The sequence below is a fragment of the Staurois parvus genome, unplaced genomic scaffold (genome assembly GCF_062004578.1).
Source record: "Staurois parvus isolate SC_StPar_1 unplaced genomic scaffold, SC_StPar_1.0 ptg000230l, whole genome shotgun sequence".
Taxonomy (NCBI): domain Eukaryota; kingdom Metazoa; phylum Chordata; class Amphibia; order Anura; family Ranidae; genus Staurois; species Staurois parvus.
The window spans coordinates 6,807,259-6,828,651 of record NW_028318026.1 but is presented as its reverse complement, the minus strand read 5'-3'; the positions used below and the strand labels follow the sequence as shown (position 1 = coordinate 6,828,651).

The 21,393-nt window shown below is 45.1% G+C and overlaps 1 protein-coding gene across 2 annotated transcripts in view; it reads left to right on the top strand.

The window, feature by feature from the left end:
* The first annotated feature begins 12,171 nt into the window (after positions 1 to 12,171).
* Positions 12,172 to 21,393, top strand: part of LRRCC1 (leucine rich repeat and coiled-coil centrosomal protein 1) — an 81,748-nt gene continuing 72,526 nt past the window's right edge. The window contains exon 1 of one of the 2 annotated variants that reach the window (XM_089679722.1): positions 12,172 to 12,273. The gene's annotated coding sequence lies outside the window, so the exon portion shown is untranslated. The remainder of the gene's footprint in view (positions 12,274 to 21,393) is intronic. The other variant, XM_089679721.1, reaches the window with a different exon arrangement.

Sequence of the window (21,393 nt, the reverse complement as noted above, 5' to 3'; positions counted from 1 at the left end):
TCCTTGACTGTTCCTAGGTGTGGGTCATTGTTTCCCCTTAACCGATGGGCCCAATCTTGGGGTTCGCCCTGCAACAGTGAGATTATAAATCCCACCTTCACTGATTCGGTCAAAAGGTACGGGGTTGAAGTTCAAAAAATAGGAGGCAGGACTCACGGAATGACCTGAAGCGAGTGCGGTCCCCGTGAAAACGCTCCGGTAGGGGTACCCGGGGTTCCGCCATAGGTAGCGGGGCGGAGGCCCCTGATGCTGGCTCAAGAGCAGCCGGGGGTGCAGAAACTGGGGCCTGTGGGGCTGGGTCAGATAGGGAGCAGGTCTGGAAGCGGTGCTCCAGCTGCATGCATTTATCCTGCAGGGCTGCTACGGCCTGCGTCAGGTTAGATAGATGCCTGCAAATTTCTTCCAGCGGGGAGGGCCCTCCTCTAGGCTCAGTCATGGCCTTCTGGTACTGTAAGGGACCGCCTGGCGACACCACTAGCACTCCACTAATCAGGCGTCCCCAGCGCACGGAGTCTAAGTCCCAGAGTACTTGTTCACCAGAGCCCCTGATGGTGGGGATGGACTTGGAGTACCCCGGGACCAGGTCGTGCTTACTGAGGACACCCGTCAGTGGTAGGGGTGGTCGCCAGGGGCTCCCACGGGAGAGAGCCTGATATGAGGAGGTCTGGGAACCCCGCTGAGAGGAATGGATGGATGGATGGATGGATGGCGGAGCAAGTGCAGAGTCAGGCAAGCCGGGTCGGTAACGGGGAGAACAGCATGGTACAAGGCAGCGGGCAGAGAATAGTCGGGTCACACGCCAGGTCATCAACAGTAGGTCAGATCCAATAGGGGACATACGGAAGAGAGGTCAGGCAAAGCAAGGGTCTGGGCAGGAGAATTCAGCAGTGGTCAGGTACAATCCGGGTCAGCAACTTACAGGTTCAGGTTCAGATACAGGATACAGGGCAAGGACAAGACCAGAAGGCACTGAATGACAGCTCAGGGCCGTTTAAATATCGCGCCCTGCGCTGCCATTGCTGCCCAGCGGGCGGCCGCGGCTCCTATTGCGCATGCGCGAACTCACGCGCCGCGGTCGGCCCGGACCTAGAGCCCGCGTCCCTGCACAGGGCGGCATACTGCGCCTGCGCCGGGACCATCGCGGCGGGGATCGAGGGGATCCCTGACACAGCCTTAATAGCTGAGATGTATTCTCCCCGTGTAGAGGCCTTAAAAGAATCCCAAACCATTTGAGGGGTGGCGGAGTCTACAATAATCGGCCAGAAGGCGACCAAATATGCCGCCAATAGGGGTTCAACCGAGGACTCCGCCACCCAGCCAAGGTGAAAATGCTAAGCACGAGAGCCCAGAGTGGTAGGCAGCTGCAGAACAATTTGTAGAGGTGTGTGATCTGATACTCCCCCTGCCAGGTATGTAAAGGCCATGTCCATTCTGGAGGAGGTACCAAACACATCTGAAGGTAGGAGAATTGTTTAGTTCCAGGATATTTCCACCTCCATATTTCACTAAGCCCAAGCCAAAAGATCTAGGTTAGGTGCTCTGGACAGGTTGGAGGTATCCAGAAAGTAGTTCAACACATTGTTAAAGTTACCCATAATTACAATTTTCAGGAGCATAAGAGAGGCTAATTTGTCTATAACAGTGTATAAGATTGAGCCATTAAATGGAGGGGGGACATAAACATTTATCAAAACTAATTTGAGGGAATTGATTTCTAGGACAACAGCCACATAGCTCCCATCAGGGTCAGAAAACACACGATGCACAATGCAACTAAGATGTTTATGCAACAATATGGAAAATGGGCAGCACAGTGGCTAAGTGGTTAGCACTTCTGCCTGGCAGTACTAGGGTCGCCGGTTCGAATCCCAACCACGGCACCACCTGCCTGGAGTTTGCATGTTCTCCCTGTGCCTACGTGGGTTTCCTCCAGGTATTCCGGTTTCCTCCCACACTCCAAAGACATGTTGATAGGATAATTGGATCCTGTCTAAATTGGCCCTAGTATGTGTATGTATGAATGTGAGTTAGGGACCTTAGACTGTACGCCCCTTGAGGGTTAGGGACTGATGTGAATGTACAATATATATGTGTAAAGCGCTGCGTAAATTGATGGTGCTATATAAGTACCTGTAATAAATAAATAATAAAGAATAACCCCTGGAGCATATGTAGAAAAGGTTGCATGAAAGGAGCGTTGAATCCAGTTCCTCCTCAGGGAGAGAATCCCATTGCCCATCAAATGGGTTTCCTGCAGGAGCATCGGGTGTGGATTGTATGTATTCAGGTATTTCAGAACCAAGGACCTCTTGATCTTAGAGTTCAGGCCTCTGGCATTCCAGGAGACTATTCTTAATGTAGACACCATACCAGTAGATAGCGATAGGGAGGCAGAGAAGCATGGAGCGTGAAGACAGTTCCACAGGTCCCATCGTGGACATTACAGGCAGACAAAAAGGGGATAAAATACCATCCCATGAAAAACTAAAAGAAAAAAAAGGGGTGGGGAGGGAAAATAAGGGAAAAAGGCCCCACAAAAAACATCTGTTTCCCTGATCAAACAACAGACAAACATGTTCAGGGAAACTTTATAGCACAAAACTAGAAAAAAACAGGAGCGCAGAGCGCTCAAACATTATTGGGTGACATGTAAGAGTCATAACTCCATAAGCATGGGGAAAATACAGCAGAATAACACACCAAACCCAGGGAAGGCAATAAACCAGTGTATATGACAGAGAGTCCATCCTCTGGATCGAGGCAGGGAGTCCAGCCAGTCTGATGCCAAGACCGGGGTGTCAAAGTATTGAGTGGATCCATTATGTTGAACCCTCAATTTGCTAGGGTATAGCATGCTGTATTGGAAACCTTTTCATGGAGCCTCTTTCTCACCTCCACAAAGGATCTCCTGTGTTTTTTATAGTTCTGGTGAGAAGTCTGGAAAGAAATGCAGAATGACATTTTCATAACGCAGGTCTTGTTACCTCTACGCCTCAGCTAAAATTAGGTCTCAGTCACGGAAATTCAGGAGGCAAACCAAAAAGTAACGTGGAGGAGCACCTGTGTGGGGACTCTGTGTCCTCGCTCAACTTGATAGGCTGGTGAGACTGTGAAGATTCAGGGCTCAGTGAACACTGCAGGGGTCATACTCTTCAGGTAGGCCGACCACCCGCACATTGTTGCAGCGCAGCCTTTTCCTCGCATCCTCTGAGCGTGACATCAGGAGGTTCACCTGGTGCTGGAGCTCAGATAGGGTTCTAGCGTGGTTTCATGTACTATCCTCCACTTCAGAAATGTGGGACTCCGCAGACCCCAGGCGCCCCCAGATTTTATCCAGATCTTGCCAGATAAGGCCACATTCCAGGGCCAAAGAATCTATCTTAGACATGAGAAAATTTTACTTGCCTCTATGGCCAACAGGATAGTAAAGGTGGCCGAGTCCCCAGATGAGACTGCTGTGGATGGCAACTCGAATCCTTCCTCCACTGTTGCAGCCATGGTGGGCCCAAGCTGCTCCACTGTCTGCACCGCTACAGATGTTCTGGAGGGTACGTGTGCAGACAAGATGGCCACGCTACGCGTAGCCGGTTGAGAACTCCGGGGCCCACTAGAGACCCGCCACTGCCCAGAGTACTTTCTCAATGCCATGGGGAGGGTGGGAGTAAGTTTACTGAGCAGGATGAACGTAAGTTCCCCAGGAACAGAATAGCGGGAACCTCTGCCAAACATTTCTGTGCTGCTTCACATCTCGGCCATGCCCCCCCCACATGACATTATTTTAAAGTGGTTGTAAACCTCGGACATGAAATATGAACAAAGCATATCCCTCTATAGTGTGTAACAACTTATGTAGGAGGATTTTTTCATCTCTGTGTATCACCTGAGGCCAGCAGGGGTGTGGACATTTTTTAAAAAACTACTTGTCTAAGTACTAAATTGGTGCCCAATCTACTTGTCCAGATAAATTTTTTTTTTTTTAACCAAAAACGTGTTTAAATCGGAGGTGATTTTAGGAATGTCTGGTGCTTTTAAAAACAAAAGGGGTTTTACGGTGACTTAAACGTAATATTTTTAACATTGCGCTGTTTATCTCCTCCTCCCCTCCCTGCCTGTCTCCAGCACCGAACCCAAGGACTAGCAGGGAGGGGAGAGGCCTTGCAGTGTAATCAGCACTGATTGGGTACTCCTCAGAAAAGGGTTGGTCGGGGCTTATCATTTATCTCTTTCGCTGCTAGAGCGTTTTTTGTACAAGTTTAAAAAATCATTTTGGGCCTGATGATTACATAAAACCCCCAAACATTATATATTTTCTGACAGCAGAGACCCTAGAGAATAAAATAGTGATAGTTCCAATTTGTTATGTCGCATGATGTTACCGCAAAATTTCTGTAAAAAATACAAGTAAGATCATTTTAGGGCACAAAAAAGCAATATTTTACCCTATTTTTGTGTAAAATATAAAAGATGAGATTGCACTGAGTAAATAGATATCTAACTTGTCAAACCTTATATTGTGCGTGCTTGTGAAATGGCGACAAATTTTAGTACCCTATATTTTCTATAGGCGACACTTTTAAAGCTCCTTATAGGTCATCAGTTTAGTGTTACGGAGGATGTCTGGTGCTAGAATTATTGCTCTCATTTTGGCGTGTGCGGCAATATGTAACATGTGTATCACAATCGACGTTTTCATGGGTAGGCGCCCCAGCATGTGCTTTTATGCGTACGTGCGTATATGTGGGGGTGGGGAGTCTCCATTTTTTTTGGGGGGGACGGTATGTGCTTGGGTGTAACTTTCATTTTTTACAATAAATCCCCCCCCCCCTTTTACTTTTCACTCACATAGGAGATAAAGTCCCCTATGTGATGATTTTTGGTGACAGGTTCTCTTTACTGAGACATCCAAGGTCTAAAAGATCCTGGATGTCTCCCCTGTGCTCCCCTGAATGTAATGCAGTGCACATTGCACTGCATTACATTCTTTCCTGGCCTCCATGGCCAGGAATCTCCCAATGGGGACCCGGAAGTGACATCATAATGTCAGGACAAGAAGGGGAGGGGAGCGGTGGTGAGCTGGTCCCGGATCTGCAGATGGGCAAGCGGAGCCTGGGAGACCTCACGGGGTGGGGAGAGGCTGGCACTATGTGGAAGCAAAAGGCGGCAGCGCTGCTGCCTGAATGCTTCCATCTGACAGGTGAGCCTTGCTGCTTGCCCGCATCAGGGCTAAACGTAAAAAAACTACCTGCCCCGTGCCCGAAACTACATGTCCTGGGCGTCGGGCGATATGAATTCAACATCCCTGGGCCAGTCATTTCACTGGGTATATGTAAGGGTTTACAACCGCTTTAAGTCAAACACTATTCAAAAGATTCAGTGGTTGAAACCCAGAAGAGGAAGGACCGACACATCACCAGACCAGCCTAGAGACTGCCGGAAAAAAATGCATATAGAGGAATTTGTGGGGAAAGAAATTGAGCATAAAGCTTCAGGGAGGAATGGGAGCTACACAGGAAGGAGTGCTGGGCTTCAGCTTCTGTTTTTCAGAACAAATCGTAAGGCGAGGCCTTGCCCAATGATTAAGTCTTTTTGCTAATGAGGTATTTAATTAAATGTCTGCTTGTTGATCATTATCTAATAAGTTTCACTTTGATTAAAGTGTACTACAAATGAGATGACTACCAACAAGCAGTTAAATTTTTTTTCTTGCAAAGCAATTTAATCTGCAATGTAGCCCTAATAGGAGTAGTGATGGATAGCTAAGTAGATGGAACAAATGGCTCCCTATGTAGTAATATACACAAGTAGCATGCTGTATTAAAGTTCCGGCCCCTGCCCCAAAGAAAATTTTAAAAAGTCAGCAGCTACAAATGCTGTAGCTGCTCACTTTTAATATTAGGGCACTTACCTATCCAGGGATCCAGCGGTGTCCTCACTCCATTCAGTCAGCTGTTGGGTGCTGGCGCTGTCATCTTGACTAAGGGAAACCGACAGTGAAGCCTTGTGGCTTCACAGCCGATTTCCTACTGTGTATGTACAAAGTGAGCTGTAAGTTGTGAATGGGCCACAGTCCTCTGGGACCTGTGAAATGTCCCAAAGGGCTGTGGGGGCGAACTTCCATCTTGGTTCGCCGTGGCAAACTGAGCCGGAAGTGAGCACGGGAACCTGTCAAAACCAGGTACCCACTCCCCCCACCAAAAGGTGCCAAATGTGGCAGTGGAGTGGGGGAAGGAGGCAGATAAGTGGAGCTTCCACTTTTGGTTCACGCTTTAATCAGTGGAGCATGATTGTTTCTTCCACTGACCACCAATGTAAGGGAGTCCTTCTTCCACTGACTACCAGTGTAGGGGAGTCCTTCATCCAATGACCACAAAAGCTAAGGGGTCCTTCTTCCACTTACCAGTGGAAGGGAGTTCTCCCAATGGCTGCCAATGTAAGGGGGTCCTTCACTTTTGAACCACCAATGTAAGGGGTTCCTTGTCTCACTGATCACCAGTGTAAGGGGGACCTTCACTTTTGAACCAACAATGTAAGTGGTTCCTTGTCTCACTGATCACCAGTGTAAGTGTAAACCAATGGCCACTATACTGTACTCCTACTACTTGACCTCTTTGCAGCTTTTTATATTTCAATGGTTTTTATTAATTTTTAAACAGTATAAAACAGAAGCAACAAAACACGCCCACGCAGGGGCTATCAATTGCACAGATAAAAAAAACGCAAAATAGAAAAAACAGTGCTCTAACGCCAACAGGGCAAAAGGTACCCCCACGCAGGGGCTATCAATGGCACATAAGTTACAATACCATTAATGTAACTCTGACTATAGCAACTAAAGGCAGCTGTCCACTGTCATACCAAAAACAAACAGAGAAAGAGAGAAAAGAAGAAAAAGGAAAAAGAAAAAAAAAAGGAACAGGGGTCCAAGAGCACCAATACCGAATGCCATTAAATCCCCAGACTAGCCGGGAGGAGCGTGGGAAAGGCATATTGCAACCACGGCTCCCATATTTTCAAAAATTTATGTTGGGAGTTGTTGCAGATACTCAACATCTGTTCGTTGAGCATCATAGTGGTCATACGATCCCGCACCCCCTGAAGAGGGACAAACGGACTCTTCCAGGCCTGAGCAATTGTTCTAGTGGCCGATAAAAACAAATAGGAAGCCAACTTCTGCTGGTGAGCCAACAGGCCCGGTATAGGGCAATGAAGCAAGGCATAACGAGCATCCTGGCGTATGGAGAGATGGAACAAGGTGAAAAGGAGGCCAAACACACAAGACCAAAAGCGAAACAGTCTCGGGCATGACCACCAGATATGCAATACATCTCCATGATGGCCACAACTTCGAAAGCATCGATCACTACAGGCAGGGTTAGCCTGGGCCAAATGAGCCAGAACCCAATACCAACGAAACATTACCTTATAGGCTGCCTCCAGTGTGGTCATATTAAATGAGCATTTAGCTATGAGTGACCAGGCCTTATTCCAGTCCTCCGGGTTCCACAGCCACTCCCAGGTCGTGCTCCCACTGAACAACATATGAAAGAGAAATATGCGATGAGTGTCTGTTCAGAGCTGCATAAAGAAGGGACATAAGGCCCTGGACGCCCGGACGCTGCTGGCAAGGCTGTTCAAAGGCAGATTTCTGGTACGGGAAAGCAGAAGTGCCCCGCAGCCAGTGCCGCAATTGAAGGTATCGAAAAAATTCAGCCGGGGGGACATCCCGGGACTCCCGAAGAGAATTCCAGGTGGGAGAGGACCGAAAAATCAAAAAGTGTGGAAGCTGGAGGAACGGGAGGCTGGTGTTTTCTTGCCCATTGGGGTACCTGGAGCGCAAGGGGCCAGCGAGAAAGCAGGGAGACCCCCCTGAGGGTCAGAAATCGGCCGATGTGTCCAGCGGCCGAGGAGGAGATTCAAAAAGCAGCCATCCTGGCAGCTGCTCACGAGCGCCCCCCTCTCTGTGGCTTTTGACATGGTTAACCACCCCCTCCTCCTCAAAAAACTACACTCTCTTGGCCTCAGAGACTCTGCTCTCTCCTGGTTCTCCTCCTATCTATCGCAGCGCTCCTTCAGTGTTACGTATAACGCTGCCACCTCCTCTTCACTCCCTCTCTCTGTTGGGGTCCCTCAAGGTTCTGTCCTCGGACCCCTTCTCTTCTCCATCTACACCTCCTCCCTTGGCCAATTGATAAACTCCCATGGCTTCAACTACCATCTCTATGCCAACGACACACAAATCTATCTCTCTACCCCTCACCTCACCCCCTCAGTCTCCAATCGTATCGCTAGCCTACTAAGTGACATATCGGACTGGATGTCACTCCACTTCCTCAAACTCAACCTTTCCAAAACTGAGCTCCTAGTATTCTCTGTATCTGCCACCCCTCTCTGCCAATCCCTCCACTGGCTTCCAATTGCCCAATGAATAAAATTCAAAACACTAACACTGATGTATAAAGCTGTTCATAACACTGTCCCAAATTACATCACCGATCTTGTCTCTAAATACCACCCAAACCCTACTCCTCCTCCCATGCTCGTCTCCAGGATTTCTCCAGGGCTTCTCTCATCCTCTGGAACTCTCTACCCCAATCTATCAGACTATCGCCTACTCTGCTCACCTGCTCACTTTTAGGCGCACTCTGAAAACCCATCTCTTCAGGGAAGCCTACCCCGACCCCAGCTAATACTGGAATCCTCTACGCTTCCAACCACTCCATCCCCCACAGCTAATTACCTTTTGTACCACTATCCCCTCCCTCCTAGATTGTAAGCTCCACGGAGCAGGGCCATCTAATCCCTCTTGTATGGAACTGTATTGTTACTGTACTACCTCCATAATGTAAAGCGCTGAGCAAACTGTCAGCGCTATACAAGTCCTGTATAATAATAATAATAAGGGGGTCCTTCACTTTTAAACCACCAATGTTAGGGGTTCCTTGTCTCACTGATCACCAGTGTAAGGGGGTCCTTCACTTTTGAGCCACCAATGTAAGGGGTTCCTTGTCTCACTGATCACCAATGTAAAGGAGTCCTTCTACTGATTACCACTGTAAGGAGGTCCTTCTCCTTCTGGCCACCAATGTAAGGGAATCCTTCTTATACTGACCATAAATGTAAGGGGGTCCTCCTCCCACTGACCGCTATTTTAGGAGAATCCTTGATTTGTTTCACTTAGTACTGAAAATAATGTTTTTGTATATTGCAGCCTTGGGTGTCAAATACACAAAATAGTCACATTTATTATTCTTTTATTTATTCATATATATCAACTGTAAGATACCCTGAGCTGTAAATATTATTTTTAGCAGGGGTTTCCACGGACCCAAAGGTTATTTGAAGAGTTGGTTCATTTTAAGATGTTTGTGTGCATTTACCAAATTCTCAGGTGTGAATGGAGCCTAAAGGTAGCCATATCTGGGTTTGAAATTTGGTCAGTTCAGCAGGGACAAGCCTAATTTCGATCCATGTATGGGGAGAGTGGTTGTACAGAAGTTGACCTACCAACCGACCCTGCCAGGTTTTTCCTGAGCTTTCTGTGCCACTGGCTATACCTAGCAGCACTGATAATTGTATTCAGATCATGGGGAAGTGTCTACGCCGTCAGAACACAATAGCTCAGCAGATATGATTCCCCCATCCACACACTCGAATCAGGTGATTTTTTTTTTTTTCATTCAACCTACTGGATGAAAAGAAAAAGTGGAACTAAACCCTCCTATCCTTTTCAGCCAAGGTAGCTGCCATCTTAGCCTCTGTTTGATCTTCAGCTGGCATGATACTGCACATGTGATCCGTTATGACACCACGCATGTGATGGTTTGACAGTTTGGTTGAGAACTGTCAAGAAAATGTGACAGTTAGAATTCCCAGCATGCCTGAAATATAACTGTTTTTAGACACTTTTAAATTGATGGGATTAGTTCCACTTTAAAGTATTGGCTACATAAGGCTGGCCATAGATGGGTAGAATTTCAAATGGAAATTCTTAGGAAAATAATGTTCTATTTAGGTTTATTTTTCTAATCATTGTGGGGTCAAATCGATGATTGTTTTCGACCTCAGTAGCAAGAAAAATCGAAGGAGCAGGATGGAAAAAAAAATTTCTAACAGTATATGTGGTTTTTATTCAGTGAAGTCCATTCATTCCAAAATCAAATGTTAAAAGCAAACAAAATCTTGTGAATGTTCTGGGAATTTTCCTAAAGCCCCATACACACAAAGAGAATATTGGATAAATGCTCATCCGTGTTTTTTTTTTGCATGCTAGTCTCATATCAAAAGTGAAGAGGTTACTAAAGATACAAAAATTATTGTGCAACAGAAAGAAAATTCCGAAGTGATGTAATGTATTTGTATTGTATTTTCAAACAAAAACTGTGCTGATTAAACAATTGGACGATCTGGTATCTTACGAGAAACATTTTCGTACTTGTCCCTTCAAATAATTTCAGACGAAAGCTGTGTACTAACAGATTATCGTACGATCGCTTCCAAAGCGGTATTTTTCATACAATTTTCTGATCGTGTGTACTAGGCTTAAGACTTTGGCTCTTGACATGTGCAGAACAAAAAATATTGTTTTGTTTCGATTTGTTAAGTTACTAATTTCATTGCATTTGTAATTCGTTTTGATTAGTTTTGTTTGTTTTTGACTGGATTCTAATTTTTCCAGTAGATTCAAATTGAAAATATTGAATCTATTCAAATTCATTGTGAAGAATAACTGGCTCTATTCTAGTTGAAATTCGAATTTCGGAAGACGTTTATATTCTATTTTATTATCTACTCTATTTTTTTTTGCTATTCTATTTTGTTCTGTTCTATTCTGTTTGAAACTCAAATTTCATAAGACAGCTATATTTTATTCTATTAGTTTCAATTCTATTCTGATTTACTCTATTATTTTCGAAAATTCGGATTTTGGAGGACAGCTTTATTCTTTGTTTTATTCTATTCTATTGTTTTCTATTCTGTTCTTTTATATTAAATTCCTTTAGTTTCTATTCTATTATATTCTGTTTTACTCTATTTTTTCCTATCCTATTCTTTTCAAAGTTCAGATTTTGGAAGATGACTATATTCTTTCTATTTTATTCTATTCTGATCTTTTCTATTCCTTTATTTTCTATTCTGTTCTGTTGTACTCTATTGTATTCTTTTTGAAATTCAGATTTTGGAAGACGGCTATATTCTATTCCATTCAAAACTCGAATTTCAGAAGACAGTTTTATTCTAACACTAGTACATATAGTCTTTGAAGGAAATAAGCAAGAATTCGCAATGTGTTTGTATTTCAAATTTGTTTTTGAAATCAATTTTTTTTATTCAAATTTGGTTGAAATTTTCGTTATTTCGGATTCCTTTAAATTCTTTACTATTGTAATTTGGATACATCTGAATCTCCGAATAACAAACATTTTGTCCAAAATTTGAACCCCACGTGTATTTTTGGCTCTATTCATTTGGCATTTCTGGAACGTGGAACAGAAAACATTTGTTTTGCCGCACATTCCGGAAACGCATGTCTTGCTTGCGGTGCTATTATTTGCTAATGGCACCCGAGAGCAGGTAGCAGATGTGTGTTGTCCATGCATTTTGTCATGTTACAAAATGCAGTGGAAAAAAAGTGCCACGTTCTGTTCTAAAAAAGCTTTTGCAGAGGGGTTTGCTTGCGCATACAAGTGAATGGGCTGCCCTACACATGAGAAGCAGAAATGCTCCAAAGTGTGCAAAAACCTCCAGCGAGCTGGAACACAAGTTCTTGCTATCCTCAAATGCAAATCCAGCCTTGTCATTTGATATTCTATGGCCATCACAGGAGATTCTCTGGCTATAGGGCCGATCACAGTGGTAGGGAAGAAGAGGGCAGTCAGTATACCTCCTGGGATGCACACAGCCTGTTACATCCCCTCTATGGCCATAGCATACCGATGACAATTCACATCAAAACTGTACAACGTTCCAAGCTGCACTGACCCCGCCCCCAGCCATTTCCACTCTGCCCTGTACAGCAGTCTAGCTACGCCTGGGCCGCCTTCCAATCGCCGCTCTGCTTTTATCTTACACGCTGCCGGGCTTCGGCAATGAGCAGCGCTTTCCTATTGGTGGCTCGCAACAGCAGCCGCTAATTGGGACGCAGGAGAACAGTTGGGCGGAGCTGGGTTCCCCGGGAAGTGTATAGTTGCCATGACGCCGTGAACTTCCTGTATAGACTATCCAGCCGTTACACAGATGGGGGTACGGGCGGGCGGCTGACAGTGCCCCGTGCAGGTTGGTGATGTAATAGGACGTCAGTTGTGTGCAGTGTGATGTCCAGAACCGGCAGTCTGTGTTCTAGTTGTATGGTGGGACCTGTAGGTGGTGTACAGGTAGAGGAAGACTGAGGGGTGTCTATTCTGTCAGCTCTATGAGGTGTGAGGAGCTGTGTCAGGGCAGACAGACACCTCCCTGCTGCTCAGGACCTACACAGCCCACGATGGCTGACTCTGCTACTGCTGGGACTTCTAGTTCCTCAACAGCTGGTTTAACCACTTGCCTACCGGGCACTTATACCCCCTTCCTGCCCAGGCCAATTTTCAGCTTTCAGCGCTGTCGCACTTTGAATGACAATTGCGCGGTCATGCAACACTGTACCCATATGATATTTTTTTCACACAAACAGAACTTTCTTTTGGTGGTATAGAATCGCTGCTGGGTGTTTTATGTTTTGCGCTATAAACAAAAAAGGAGCAAAACATTTGAAAAAAAAAGTTTTTCTTTTGTTTCTATTATAAAAGTTTGCAAACAGGTAATTTTTCACCTTCACTGATGTGTGTTGAGGAGGCTGCACTGATAGGCGGCATTGATGAGGCACTGATAGGCTGCGCTGATGAGGTGGCATTGATGAGGCACTGATGATGCTGCACTGATGAGGTGGCATTGATGAGGCACTGATGATGCTGCACTGATGAGGTGGCATTGATGAGGCACTGATGATGCTGCACTGATAGGCGGCACTGATGAGGTGGCATTGATGAGGCACTGATGATGCTGCACTGATAGGCTGCACTGATGAGGTGGCATTGATGAGGCACTGATGATGCTGCACTGATGAGGTGGCATTGATGAGGCACTGATGATGCTGCACTGATAGGCGGCACTGATGAGGTGGCATTGATGAGGCACTGATGATGCTGCACTGATAGGCTGCACTGATGAGGTGGCATTGATGAGGCACTGATGATGCTGCACTGATAGGCTGCACTGATGAGGTGGCATTGATGAGGCACTGATGATGCTGCACTGATGAGGTGGCATTGATGAGGCACTGATTATGCTGCACTGATAGGCGGCACTGATGGGGTGGCATTGATGAGGCATTGATCATGCTGCACTGATAGGTAGCATTGATGGGCACTCATAGGCTGCACTGATGAGGTGGCATTGATGAGGCACTGATGATGCTGCACTGATAGGCGGCACTGATGGGGTGGCATTGATGAGGCATTGATCATGCTGCACTGATAGGTAGCATTGATGGGCACTCATAGGCTGCACTGATGAGGTGGCATTGATGAGGCACTGATGATGCTGCACTGATAGGCGGCACTGATGAGGTGGCATTGATGGGCACTGATAGGCTGCACTGATGAGGTGGCATTGATGGGCACTGATAGGCTGCACTGATGAGGTGGCATTGATGAGGCACTGATAGGTGGTACTGATTAGCGACACAGTACACAGACAGGCGACGCGGACTGACTAGCCCTAACTGATGGCACTGACTGGAAGCACTGATGGGCAGCAATGCAGGGCACTGATCATCAGTGCCGATCTCCTCTGTGACAGCTGCTGGTTATCGGCAGTACTTTCCTCATGCTGTGACAGCTTGAGGAAAGTGCAGGTGATAACTGGCAACTGTATTTACCAGGTGATTTGCTGTGTCATGGGACATAGCTGATCATGTGGTTAAAGGCCGCTGTGATTGGCCTTTTACCTCATCATGTGATCAGCTGTGTCCGTAGGACACAGCAATCACGGAGATCGTTGGGTACGTGCCCGTTGTGGCGCACGGGAGGGCGCGTTCTGGGAGGTTGTTATATGATGCCCTCTCAGAACTGGGTAACGGCGCTGTAGACGTCATTCAGCTATAGCGCGGTTACCAAGTGGTTGATCACCTGCCTTCTAGACGGTTTTACTCCTTCCTGACCAGGATAGTTTTTGCTGTACCGCACAGCGCTACTTAACCACTTCCCTAACGGGCACTTTCACCCCCTTCCTGCCCAGGCCAATTTTCACCTTTCAGCGCTGGCGCACTTTGTATGATAATTGCGCAGTCATGCAACGCTGTACCCATATGACATTTTTATCATTTGTTTTCACAAAAATAGAATTTTATTTTGGTGGTATTTAATCACCACTGGGGTTTTTTAAATTTTTTTCGCTATGAATGAAATAAGACCGATTTGGTGAAAATAACTTAAATCAGTGTTTATAATTTAGTCTGCACGAAAGTCCACAAACTATGGTATATATCTAAAAATCAATAAATCCTGGTGTCCCAACGGCCGATATTATTTCTTGAGGACCAAAAATGCCAGGACAGTACAAATACCCCCAAAATGACTGCTTTCCAGAAAGTAAACCATCTGAGGTATTTAGTAACAGGCATGGCGAGTTTCTTGAAGTTGTCATTTTTTTTGTTAGAATTTTGTGGAAAATGAAGAAATGAAAAAAAAAATTGCACAATTTTGTTTTTTTTTTAACATTCTGTCACCAACGCAGTACAGCGTCGTCATATAACTGGTGCAGCGGTGTTCCGGGACACTGACGACAGTATGTAAAAAAGAGTTTTATTACATTTTTTAAACTTTTTCTACTCTTGCATCCAGAGCAATGCAATGTTACCTTAGTAACACTGTAATACTCTGGGCAAGTGATCAGGATTTTAGGCTACGTTCACACTAGCGTTGTGTGCAGGCGGCAGAGAGGCTTTTGGGAAGCGTTTTTACCGCTTCCCAAACGCCTCTGCCAATTCTGCACATTACAGCACATGGTGCTGTTCTAACGGGAGCGTTTGCGTCGCGGCAAAACAGACACCTCTGGTCGAGTCAGCAGGCTTTGAAGCCTCCTATTCTCGTCTATGGTGCCGCTCCACAAACGCCCGGCCGGCGTTTGCGACGCGGTTGCGGGGCGTTTGCGGAGCGGTAACACCACTCAAACTGCATTATAGGCATTTGTGGGGCGTTATTAACGCTCGGCAAACGCCTAGCAACCTCCGCTAAACCGCGCATGCGGCGTTTGCCGAGCGTTAAAAAAACCGCTGCGCAAACGCCGGACCAACGCTTGCCAAACGCTATAGGGGCGTTTGGCAAGCGTTGGTAAAACAGCCAAGTGTGAACGAGCCCTTAGGATATTTTTTTTTTTCTTCACATTATGGTTCCTTATACCAACGAATTTCATTTCATTTGGCATTTTTACTGAATGAAACTGATTAATTCAGTAGTCTTTGTTGTGGTCAGCTGTGATTGGCCACAGCTGATCACATGATACAGATGGGCTGTGTTTGGATCAGTCTGTACATGTAATTCAACCATGGGCCCCAGACCTTCAGACACATTGCTTGGCTATCATTAAATATACGGGTTTGCTTTTTGCGTATCATGGTCCCCAACAACCTTTGTTTGACCTCCCCAAAATTTGTTAGGCTTCTCCAAGCTCTAGCTAAGGACTTCCAGGCCTCTAGGAACACAAACCCCACCAGCTTCCTCTGATGTTTAACCACCTCAATACAGGGCACTTATACCCCCTTCCTGCCCAGACCAATTTTCAGCTTTCAGCGCTCTCACAATGTGAATGATAATTACTCAGTCTTGCAACACTGTACCCAAATGAAATGTCTTTTTTTTTTTTGTACACGAATAGAGCTTTCTTTTGGTGGTATTTAATTAGTACTGGATTTTTTATTTTTGGCGCTATAAATTAAAAAAGACCGAAAAATTTGAAAAATAAAAATCACCCCCACAGTTTTCTTCGTTTCTGTTATAAAGTTTTGTAAATAAGTAATTTTTCTTCATAAATTTGGGCCAAAATGCATACTGCTACATTGCTTTGGTAAAAATGATTCCAATCGGTGTGTATTATTTGGTCTGTGTGAACGTTATGGAGTCTACAAGCTAAGGTACCAATCATTGAAAATTGATCACACCTGATGTACTGATGGCCTATCTAATTTCTTGAGACACTAACATGCCAGGTCAGTACAAATACCCCCCAATTGACCCCTTTTTGCAAAGTAGACATTTCAAGGTATTTAGTAAGATGCATGGTGAGTTTTTTTAACCTGTAGTTTTCCCACAATTCTTTGGAAAATTAAAGTAAATAAAATTAGTTTTTTTTCACACATATGTTATATTAACAAGTTATTCCTCTCACACGGCATATGCATACTTGCAGCTTCACCCCAAAACACATTCTGCTGCTCCTCCTGAGTATGGAGATGCCACATGCGTAAGACTTTTCCACAGTCTGGCCACATCCAGAGGCCCAACATCCAAGTAGCACCTTCAGGCTTCTAACACATAGCATGTACATACCAAGAATTACACCCCAAAAATAAATTCTGCTGAGCAAAGGGTAAACAAAAAAATTACCTGTGATTTTAGTAGTGCAGTTGTCCACAGAGGAGAGCATTGGTCCAGGCAACAAGCAGGGATGTGGTCCACGACAGCGAAAGGAATTGCCCAGGCAGCAGGAAGGAATACTGTACATAGTCCCTGCAGACAGAGATAGTCCCTGCAGACAGAGTTCATGCGGCAGGCAGAGGCATGATGGCAGTAAGTCAGCAGCAGGCAGAAATATCAGGCTTAGGGCCTTGGGTAGGTAAGACCCCTGGGCACAGGGGTAGAGGGTTCATCCCACCCAATCTTTTTTTCTGGGAATTACTAAACCCGGAGAAAACCAAAAACTTGGTTTTCTCCACTCTGAAAATCTATTCTGGAGCCCCTCACATACATGAGACCCCTGTATTGTCTTCAATCCAACTAACAGAGTGGCAGGGCATAAGATCAGTTCAGGAGGCAGGCAAAAAGCATGGTCAATTAACAGCCCCCCCCCCATGAACTGGTTATAGTCGTGTATGCATCTTGGTTTCTGAACGAGACCTTGTTTTATTTGAAGTTTCACTGAGGTGCATCATGAATTTAGGAAAGGATATGGACATCTTTTTTATCTTTCCACTTAAGGCTAGCATCTCTTCATTTTGCAAACTGGCTGTTTCACCCTGTTTTAATTTTGTAGTGACCAATCGTTGTGGGAAGCCCTTGCGGTTCGCCCACGCTGTCCCACAGGCCACAGTTTTCTTCAAATAGAGATGGCGGAAAAATGAGAGACTTGTGTAAAAATTATCGACATACAAATGGTAACTCGAACAGCAGTTCTATAAGCTGCCAAACAATTTTGCCACTTGTCACCATATAGGTAGGGCATCCAGGGGAGTCTAGCTGGCTGTCCTTTCCCTCATAAATCTTGAAGTTGTAGGTATATCCCATGGCCCTGTCACATGCCTTGTAGAATTTGACTCCATATTTGTCCCGTTTACTGGGGATGTACTGTTTGATGCCAAGCCTTCCAGTAAAGGGGACTAGGGAATCATCCACACAAATATTTTTGTCGGGGGTAAACATTTCCTTGAAGGAACATCAAAAAAAGGTGATTAGTGGCCAATTTTGAATAGCTTATCATAATCAGGATGATTTTGAGGAGGGCACTGGGTATTATTATTGAAATGCAAAAACCTCAGTATCATCTCATAGCGTGTTCTGGGCATACAAGATGAATAGACTGGCATATGATGTATAGGTTGGATAGACCAGTATGCATGGACTTCATTTTTTTTTTTTTGTCAGTCCCATGTTCAAAGTAGGCCCTAGAAAAGTTTTAAATTCCTCCATGGTGAGTGGTTTCCACACAAATGGGAGGGCATATGACGAATTGAGAGTTATGGCTATATATTGGCTGCCATACAGGTTACACTGCTCCACAATGTAATTCAGCAGATCATTAGTAAAAAATAAATGAAAAAAACAAATTGAGGTATGATTTTCTGCTTGTAGCTGAGGGCCTGGCTGTGCTGTAAAAGGGGGAATTGTACGTTCTGCCAAATTAGCAGACAGCCACGTGGGATATAAAAGTACATCTGGGAGGCTAGTATGGGCTCTCCCTCGTTTTGGACTGGAAACCCTGCTGCTAGTGCCTGGCCTATCATCTGGGAATGCGGCCCTGCTTGTACTCGCCATGGCACCAGGACTTGTAGCGCTACTGGTGGATGCCTGCCTATCTTCTGGGAGTGCTGCGCTACTTGTACTCGCCACTGCACTACTGGTGGATGCCTGCTCCTCCTCAGATCTCCTGAACCTCTTTGTTTGGACTCTCTCCTTCTCAGAATCCATTGCTGACCACTGCTTTCAACTGGCTCATACTCAGAATCTGAGTCTGACAAAGAGAGTTCCCGCTACTCTCCTCTGTCATACTCAGTATCTGGAAAGCCTCCTCTCTAGTGTATACTTTTTTAGGCATTTTGGTGTTCATTGGTACAGATGTTTATGACTGGTACAGATGTGGATTAGACACTGATACTCTGTAACAGATATTGATCACTGGTTTTGATGTAGATTTCAGACTGGTACTCTGTGACAGATCTTGATCACTGGTACAGATGTGGATTTGACACTGGTACTCTGTGACAGATATTGTTTATTGGTACAGGTGTGATACAACATGACGGATGTGGATCACTGGTACAGTTGTGAATTTTACTCTGAGAGATGTGGATCACTGGTACAGATGTTAATTTTACACTGGTACACCATGACAGATGTGGATCACTGGTACAGATATGGATGACCACTGGTACACCGCGACAGATGTGGATCACTGGTACAGATGTGGAATTTACACTGGTACACTGTGACAGATGTGGATCACTGGTACACCATGACAGTTGTGGAATTTTACACTGGTACACCTTGACAGATGTGGATCACTGTAAATAGCAAAAGTGCAGCACTAAAGAAATTGAACTGAAACCAGTGAAAAGTCAGTGTAATAATATGCGTGGTTTTCTTTAAAAAGATGCAAACTTCCAAAGCTCTTGCGGCCTCAAATAATAGCAATGCGCACTCACCAGAAACGCATGGGTTATGCGCATGTAGGAATAATCATTCCAGATGTCAGATCCCTCAAAGATCAGATGGCGGGCATCCCTCTCACGGTGGATTGCCGAAGACTCCAAATTGGATCCTGAGGTCCCCTTAAGGTCAGTCAGGCACTCCACACTGATGGTGAAACTCTCTCCTCTGAATGGTACAGGCACCTTCTCTGTGGGGGTAACAGCTCCACACAGGAGCCCCAGAAAACAGGTGCCAGAGATAGTGAGTATGTTTTAAACAAAATTTATTGCTTCAATAAAAGTATAGGGCAGCATGCAGATCCAGACCCATATAAAGGTTTTAAATGGAAAAAAAGGCAGTACTGACCCTAGTAAAGATGTCCACCGGGCCTCCTCGTGGCTCCGGAGGTGGAATGACGTCACGCTCTGCACAGCTCCTCCTTAGGCCTTTCGTTTTATTTTAAAGGTATTTTGGTTACCTTAAGTGTTCTAGCCGCTGCATTGACACAAGAGCGCTCACTTTATTCTGTTTTAAAAGATGTGGATCACTGGCACAGATGTGGAATTTTTACACTGGTATGCCGTGACAGATGTGGATCACTAGTACACCGTGACAGATGTGGATCACTGGTACACCGTGACAGATGTGGATCACTAGTACACCGTGACAGATGTGGATCACTGGTACACCGTGACAGATGTGGATCACTGGTACACCGTGACAGATGTGGATCACTGGTACACCGTGACAGATGTGGATCACTGGTACACCGTGACAGATGTGGATCACTGGTACACCGTGACAGATGTGGATCACTGGTACACCGTGACAGATGTGGATCACTGGTACACCGTGACAGATGTGGATCACTGGTACACCGTGACAGATGTGGATCACTGGTACACCGTGACAGATGTGGATCACTGGTACACCGTGACAGATGTGGATCACTGGTACACCGTGACAGATGTGGATCACTGGTACACCGTGACAGCTGTGTAGGGGACACTATGGGGTGGTATGTGTGTAGTAACGCACTGTTTTTCACAGATGGACTCTTCTTCTCCTCACTAGCTAGCTCTGTGTGAGAAGAGGCAGAGCCGATCTACTGAATGGCGTTGTGTTGAGATCACAGCCAACATTTGATCAGAAGGGCCAATCAGCCCTTCTGCCGAGCGGCGTTGTGCACAGTCCAGGGGACACAGGCACACCGAGAGCACACAGCTGCGCGGCCATGTTCTGAGTGTGGTGGTTTATGATAAAATTTCTTCTAAATAAGCAGGGCAGTGTCAGCTCCCTTAAACAAAATATTGCAGTGCCTCCAGCCGTTAAAATACGACAAATATTTAAAAAAACAATAATTTGGACACCTTAATAATTTGATCACCACTTAATAATATTCCTTTAGTTCTTTTCCCTAATATGATTTTGTTACCATATACACAAAATGTGCCTTTTTTCTCATAAATAAATAAATTTATGTACAAATATTTGTATATATTAATACAAACGCAAAATATTGGTGATGAATATATTCGTACACACAATCAAAGATATAGTATGCTAGTCTCTATGGGATAATACAATATATGGTTATCAGATGACTTAAAACAAATTTTAAAGGGGTTAGTTGCAACCTATAGTGCTTCAGATATTATTTCCAATTTCCCGCGGCCGTAGAGAAATAAGAAAGTATCTCTGATAATTAGCACCACAAAAACTGACCTCAGTACCAATACTCGAAAAGGTATAGTAATAATTATATATATATAGTGCAGCGCTGAAAATGTAATGAAATAAGGTATAAAATAAGGTATAAAATATATAAAAGTCTTTCTCATGACAATAAAGTCAATAAAATCAAATATGTGCAGGTCTTCTCCTCATTAGGTGACTGGAAAATAACAGGATTGCGCACTCACCGACCGCACATTTAAAATGCGCCTGTGTATGATATACTCCAAAAGACCAGCCAGGTATACAGCTCCAGAGACCACACGAATCCTCCCTCCTCCACACTCTCATGCGCCTTGGGTGTAGCAATATCTCCAGATCCAAAGGTAGAAAGACAGAGATCCCCCTTTTTTGGCTCCAGACACCCCAAGAATGGAAGATGTGTATCTGCACTCTCCAACAGGAGAGTCAAAGAAAAAGGGAACGCCAATAGTGTGGTACTATCAAAACTTTATTGGAGCAATAATGCCTGGGTCATATGCACACACATATCCATACACCATAAGCC